The 8,072-nt window shown below is 37.9% G+C and overlaps 1 protein-coding gene across 2 annotated transcripts in view; it reads right to left on the bottom strand.

Annotated features, from left to right (window-relative positions):
• Positions 1-2,969: 2,969 nt before the first annotated feature.
• LOC134790992 (LIM domain transcription factor LMO4) overlaps positions 2,970-8,072 on the bottom strand; it is a 278,938-nt gene continuing 273,835 nt past the window's right edge. For both annotated transcript variants that reach the window (XM_063762037.1, XM_063762036.1), the window contains exon 5: positions 2,970-5,003. The gene's annotated coding sequence lies outside the window, so the exon portion shown is untranslated. The remainder of the gene's footprint in view (positions 5,004-8,072) is intronic.

The raw sequence follows: 8,072 nt of genomic DNA, 5'->3' as shown, positions 1-8,072 counted from the left end.
CTAGTTTTATTCCTTATTGCGTATATTTACGATTTCGAGTTAACGATTAACTTTAACTTCCGTTAAAACTTTTGAAAAATAACGTTTTAACGGTTAACGAAGTTAACTTTTTATTTAACGGATTGACGATTAACGAAGTTAACTTTTTGATTAACGGTGCCCAGCTCTGCATTTAGGTAGCACTTAAAAGATTAGTGATGAGCACACATCGGTAACTCGTGGCATTTAGGTAGCAGGCACAGACTAGTGATGTGACAATGTTCTTCCTATGCGAGTCGAGAAAAAGAAACCACTAAAAAAAGGAAATTAATTAAACTAATCTTTTAAGTGCTACCTAAATGCCACGAGTTACCGATGTGTACAAGTTTACTTAACTTATTTCCTTATTACCTTCTAGCTTCAACCCGCGACTTCGTCTGCGTGATATTATGATGATTGATAAACACTCTATCTCCAATATCTCCATACCAAATGTCATTGAAACCGGTTCAGCGCAGCGGTTTAAACGTGAAGAGGTGACAGACAGTTACTTTCGTATTTATAATATTATAATTAGAGATGCAACGGATAGTTGTTTGGCCGGATACCGGATATTCGGCCTGATCATCGGCCGGATATCCGGTATCCGGCCGCCGAATATTCGGCCGGCGAAATTATACCTACATTTCGGTTTCTCAGGTGCGCATTGTGCAGACTTTGATCTGTTTCGCAGTGAAAGTTCGCGTGGACTCATTTCTAGGTTCGAAAATGAGTGCGGAATGTTTAAAGTGTTTTAAAATAATAAACGAGTACGATTATGACCGTCACTGTTCTTAAATCCAATTTGTTGGCTCCAAAATCAAGCAAAATTACTATCCGGTATCCGGCCGGATAGTAGGTCACTATCCGGTATCCGGCCGGATAGAAAAAGAGGGCCGGATAGGCCGGATACCGGATAGTAACCGGATATCCGGTGCATCTCTAATTATAATAACTATAGTTCGTTTTTTTTTGCATTAGAAAGAACTTGAAAGAAGGTAAGCGATCTTAACATGTCTTTTAATTGAAAAACGCTTTTTAAAAATCAGTAATTATTACCAAAGAGAATAGATAGTATAGAGGGGTCCTGTCATAGTAAATTTTGTAGTCACAGTAAATTTACTGCCATCTATCGACACACGACTAAAACTCAAAATGAAAACGTATAAAACTATCGAAAAAATTTATATATATGCATTCACTGATACCTATGTGTTAAAATTGTTAAATATGAAACGGTGTCGTCAACGCCATCTAGCCGACCATAGGCCAAAGGTGTGTGCGCCATCTATCCGAAAATGACTTTTTCTTGATTTCCGGGGCACGTTTTTTTTCTTAGTCTTTATTCATCTTATACGGAGTTAACATATGTCTTTGCCATTACTTATCAAAACAGAAGAAGATTCATAATTGTTACATATTTGCCGTGACTTATTTATAAAATGTGTTTTTCAATTAAAAGACACATCAAGATTGTTTACCTTATTTCTAATGCTAAAAAAAACGAACTATAGTAGGGATTATTCATATTGAAAAACACATCAAAACGTGTAGGATTTTAATGTCTTGAGGATCATTAGAAGGTTAGAGTAGAAACGCATGTGACAGACCCACAGAACGACGAAGTGCTCCTAAGATGCTTTTAACTCTACTGTTTTCCGAGAAAACTTAAGATCATTGTATCTACTTATCCAAGTATAATACTATATTTAATAGTTTGCTGTTGAAATACTAAAGCGGTGGATCAGAGTTAAGACATCCTCTGAAACTAGAAACCCGTCTACATTGCAAAATGCTTAAAATTGATAATCTCGTTACTCTTAGGTTTGACCCATTTTAATTGCTATAACACCTTTATTTGCAATGTATGCTCTGCATTAAATATAAATATTTGCTAATTTTCGAAATTATTCCAAAGAACCTTACCTATATCCGCACCTATCTGCAGCTTTAGGTATTTAAATAAAAGTAAACAAAATCTACCCTCAAATGACTCCTTAAGCCAGTTGAGGGTAGATGAAAACATTGCATGATCAAAAAATGTAAGTTTAAGGTAAGGTCGTTCTGTGACTGGTCCAGGCGGTTTTGTATTTGGTCGGTTAGCCAATAAATGTTATAACTACCAGAAAATTTACAAATTGTCTACTTTTATTTAAATACCTAAAGATGCAGACTACAGTTGTATGCTGCAACGGCTGAATTTTGCTTTACGAGTCAGCCACGAGTATTTGCTGTTCATATTCTTAATCTCGTGATAGTTATGGTCGCTGAGCAGACTGGGAAATCTCGCCTTAATTTATGCCGGGGACATTAAGGAAATGTATGCAAGAGAAACGAGGGATTAATTTACAAAATTTTAATTTTCTCCTCCCATCGCCGACTTAGGCTAGTTGCAATGTTCTTTCTTTGTGTAGGTACTGGTAACACCATAACTGTTCTAGAAAAACCGCCGGTTTCAGAACACATTTCATACAAATATAATATAAAGTTTTACACATTTGAAGAACCTACCTTTCGTATGCTATTGTAATATCTTGTACTTGGCATGCTTAAGTTGAATGTAGGGATAGGATCAGGGGGCCCATTTTTGAATTTCGACCGCTCGATTTCGTGTATTTCGTTTAATAATATCTCCAATGCTAGGCATTTCAATTCTACTAATAAATATAATTGAAAACGAGTGGTCAATTATCACTAGATTCCAAATTTCTATCGCTCGTATTATAAAATTAGCATTTCGCCGTTTTCCACCGATTTTCGAGTGACGAAATCGAGAGATCAAAATTAAAAAATCACCCCCCAGTGCTAAAGCATACCATAGGTTAAGGTTACCACAGGTTAACGGAGATATCAGGTGTCATACCTGACTTTTTAATATGCAGAGAACTTAACGAAGAGTGTTCATCAAATCGTGAAATACCTTGAGTTACACTAATTTTCTTATATTTGGCTATTTGTGTCTGAAACCCGGACCGTTCCTTATACATTACGTATCGTTAGATGGCAAGATTCACTAAACGCTAACATTACATATACATATTGATTCCAGATACTATATCGATTTGAATTATCGTAATACTGATGAATTTACACAATAAACGTTTCTATTGTAATAATGACATTAATGACTGGTTAAAATAAGAGACATTTACATGCATATTTGAGACTGCAAATTGTTACCTAAAATTAATATCAGTCCATGAATTACAAATAAGTTTCATAATATTTTAACGTACTCGTTATATTGAAATTGATAGTAATTGTTCTATAATAAATGTCGTAGAATAAAAAAAATGTTTAAAAACAAAATAACAAGTATATTATAGGCATGTATTTGAGTTACACTTACACGAAAAGGAATGTTAGCGTTTAAGATAACTTACATACATTAACTGTAGGTTTACATTTAAAATTTTGATTCGCACTTATTTATTTGATGGTAAAACTTAGTTCAATATATACAGAGAATGTTAGTAACTCGAGTTTTAACTTCAAAGATGTTGGCATCGAATTATTGCTAAGAAGTTTTGCGCCTAAAGTTTTAGGTAGGTACACGATGTCTCTACTTAGATCTAAATGTTTATGCTAATATTTACAATTTAAAAGAATAATATTAACGGGCTCATATCGAAGTTTAAGTAACAGCTCGTCGTTTATATACGAAATAACAAATTTATTCGAGAATTAATGTTATTATTTACAGAGCATGATAGCAAATCACAGAGACGCGTGCGTAAAACAATGTTCTAAAGTAAGGAGCTACAATAAATAATATTAACCACTGGCAAGAGGTGGCACCAGTGGACACACGTAGTACCTGAGAGCACTGAGTCATTCAGTGTTTCGATGGTGATACCATAGCAAAAAGAGAAAGAGTAAATCGTGTTTGTAATATTCCCATCGGTTACTCTGTCAAAGTAACGGCGGCGTCTAATCCTACTTTACTTTTCTCTTTTTACTATATCATGTCAATAACATAAATGGTGGCAATAACAAAATATCGAGTCGGTTTGATCTCGCGTTAAAAGCGTATTGATTTAAACGCGGGAACAAACTCCATTATGAATAAACGTTGCTGAAAGTTTTTATTCACTACGAGCGTTCATGATTTCCAACGAGTTTGAAACAGTATATTTAAACACCGACTTTTGAAATTCAATCATTATTAATGTAACAATAATTGTTCGATAACCAAGAGTATATACTCGTATGACACTTTTAACGAAGTATTATAATGAATTAAAAACCATCATAAAACATATGTTTAGGTCAAATACCGAATTTTGCTAACTTAAGACCACTAGCGTACAAACTGTTTGGAGACTAAAGGTGTCTGCTATAATTCAATTAATTAACATAACTTTGTTCAAGTACCTTGTATTTTTATGATGGTATTAACTGGCATTCGAAATAAGGCAGGTAATTAGCAAAGTTCGATTAAATACCATACGATATGTCGTCATTGTTTTCATACATCAACATCTCATTATCACTTTAAGTAGAAACGCGTTGTGTTAAACACATCTCGTCCAACACTTAAGTACTACCAGAGCTCAATGGGATACCATTAAAGCGGATTTACATAAATTGCCATTTTCACAACCGAAATTAAATATGTACGTCACTAAAGTTTAACTTAACAGTTTGTAAAATTATTACTGACGGCTCTTTTAAATTAGTTATGGCGATCACCTGAGTCGCTGAGTAATAATTTTATTTGATTGTCTCTGACACTATAATAGTCACTGTTCGTCTTCGCGCGGCGGGGTGAGCCTTGGCGCGTGCGGGGTGGAGAGGTCGAGGGCCGGCTCTGGCGGGGGGTGGCAGGGCGCGGGCGCGCGGTACGGCGGCGGCAGCGCGGGCGCCGGCTCCGCGCTGGGCGGCGGCAGCGGCAGCTCTGGGGCGCCGGGCAGCGGCAGCGCCGGCCAGCACGCGCCCGGCTCCGGCTTCATGCCAGCAGCGCTCAGGTACGAACACGCCATCATCTGTAAAGAATAAGACAGGTACTGTTAAGTAACGAATCAAAGATATTTTCTATTGTACCAGGGCTTTGACTATAAATTACAGTTGCAAGTTACACCTTTTCTCTTCAACTTAAAAAGCAATAATCACAAAACGTTTAATCATTTAATGTTGAAGAAGGAGTCTATCGAGTCATTCTGGCAATCCGTACGTCTAGTAGCGCCGTGGTAGCTAAATATACACTCACATTTTTCAGTAGAGTCAAATTATTAGTGTATTAATGAAATAACTAAAAGTTACTGCTTAAGGTCTTGTTCGCGAAGACTGTGGGCCCCATGTACTATGAATATTTTCGTTACGTAATGTCCAATTTCCTGCATGTGTACCTACAAAATAAATATTGCGTAATCTCCCGGAGAGTAGATTGAAGTAAAACAGAGCTTACATAAATAATGAAATATGTAGTATCTATTATGAGATGAGAGGACTAAAGAATTCGCGGGCGGCAGGGAGGCTCTCTAATCACGCTAATGGCCAATGCGCAGCCCCAACCCCCGTGCCCCGCGAAGGCTTTCACGCTAATACGGAGTGGGCGCAAGAGCAGAGATGCTATTTCTGCCATTTACCGAACATCCTTCAAGTGAACCAGCTCAAAACCGATCTCAGAATACTCATAGTTATTACGGATCTCTAGGTCATACTGATACTGGACTTGAAACGAGTACTTGTTAAGCTTCATTAATTTTTCTACAGGCAGTTCCGTGTTTAATCGTATCACACGTCTTCTCCGCTTCACTCGGAAGTTCCTTAGATTTACTACGGTTTTACTTCTTCACCAGGCGCAAAGTGGTGGTTATGAAGCTGACATGTCGTTTGTCAGGTCGTAATCATTTCAGTGCTTGAGTTGCGGAGCAAAATTGAAATGTATCTGTATTAGTGCTGCCAACGTCAACGAAATTGTAACATGAAGCGCTAAATTTAATTTTACAAGCGTTCGTTAGACGAAATTGTAATAGTTTCTGGCGTCCGGGAATGCGTCTAAGAATTATAAATACAACACGGGGGCTCCATATATCAGGGCGCAGTGTTGCAGCGCGCCGCACATCGCCCGTGAAATTGATTCCATGCCGCATGACCGGCTTCTTACATCCCCCATATTTCACTTATTGCTGGGATTAAAATGCTTTATTTTAGTTTCAGATGAGTGTAACTAAATGTTACAAGCGTACCTTTGTTGGAAGCAGTTTTATAGTTTAATGCCACGAACAAAGCGAACCGCACAATAGTATAGTATGCGGTAACGCGGTACCCGGTACGGTTCCAACAATGATACTGTAACTTTAATATTTATTGCACTTGATCAACTCGCTGCGCGTACGAGACGTTTCCTACCTATTCATATTATATATAATAAACGAGATTAAAAGGACAAAAGTTATGAGTTAATGCATAAATTAAGGCAAGTCGCTAAACAATGTGCCCAAGTTAATTAAGTTGACGCGATTGTACGTTAGACCGTAAAGTGCATAATTAAGCCCTTAACGTAAACGTTTCGGTTAATATGTTCAGGCGTCGGTAATGCTTTAGGAGACCTAAACTCTCCTATGAGAATAAACAGTTTGGCTCGAGGCGAGTGGACGGGGCTCGTCGCACAAATGAATTAGTGTTGTGTTCCCCCCCCGGTTGCGGGGGGAGCAGGGGGCATGTTGCGATTAAAATATAATTAGGCGAGCGGCAATTGTTTCGCCATCGAGCCAGGTGGCGCGGCTAGGTAAATTAAATAGCCGTATAGGGTTTCCAATTACATCCACCGGGCACGGAAAACGCGCTTATTACCTAATAATAGAACGGGGGAACAATATGAGGATCTTGTAGTTGATTAATATATTTGTAGCGCTAGTACACGCCAGGTGTAATGCTGTAATGCGATATTAATTACGCCGAGACACTGTTAGTAATAAATCACGCACCTAGACCATACTTTCGGCATTAATGAAATTCAAGCAGCTATAATTGCGAAGCTAATTACAGGAGCGGATCTCGCTAATTTATAACTGTCGGATTATGAATTAGGAGTAGCGTTAATTAAACAATGCATATTTGCGGAGGCGAGTAGTGGAGCGGTATTGTCGCGGCGGGTTTCGGAACAATTAGGTTTCAAACTAATACGTACGCTATTGAAACTTGCCCGGCCGAATGTCCCATTCTATGCGGATGAAACGCGCGAGCTATTCGGTTTACATTTTCAAATTATGCAATTATGTTGTTGTAAGTGATTAACTGGCGAACAAATTGCATTATTGGATTTTGCGGAAGCGTATGGTGACTCTTGTTTTCAATGTAAACATAAAACTTTTGTAGGTACCTACCTGGTACCTGGGCTATAACCGCGAAAATCGTAGTTCGCAAATTGCGGGCATCTTTCTCTGTCACTCGTATTACGCCTTCATTGTAGTAAAAGAGAAAGATCCCCGCAATTTGCGAATGTCAGTTTTGCGGCACAGATAGAATAAATAACAAAAGTTGTGCTTTTCTGTTTCGTAAAGTCGCGTTACATTGGCGCTGGGTGGTAACTTTAGCTATTGGAAATAATTCGGTGCAAGTTTAATTATTGCATTGAAATTATAGCATGTGGTTGGTTACTCTCTAATACGGTTCTCGAACGTCGAGTTCGATTTTAGGTTACAAATAATAAAAGTTCTAAAACCGTAGGAAGTAGTACCGTAAAACGGGGTGAGTAGGTTTCGCGGGGAGCTATGGGTTATGAATGGGGAGAGAAGGATTGAGAGGGGGGTGAGGTGGGTTTTTAAGGCTACTGCTATAAAAATAATGTATTCTAATTTAAAATGGAGCTATAGTAATATTCATAATAAAAAAAATCGATCCAACAATCTTCCAAAATCACCTTTGTATGAAATACCCTCTCCGCCCAAATACGAGGCACTACGGGGTGAGGTGGGTTTTCCTCTTTATCGAATAGAATAGAATAGAATAAATGTTTATTGTATAACTGTGTACATACAAAGGTGGTAATTTACAAAAGTAATAAGTATCAACAGTTGCCTGCTAGGGCGTACAATTATGGTAGGCAA

Source organism: Cydia splendana, chromosome 5, assembly GCF_910591565.1.
Source record: "Cydia splendana chromosome 5, ilCydSple1.2, whole genome shotgun sequence".
In the NCBI taxonomy this organism is placed as follows: Eukaryota; Metazoa; Arthropoda; class Insecta; order Lepidoptera; family Tortricidae; genus Cydia; species Cydia splendana.
This window is presented reverse-complemented; position numbering and strand designations above follow the sequence as displayed.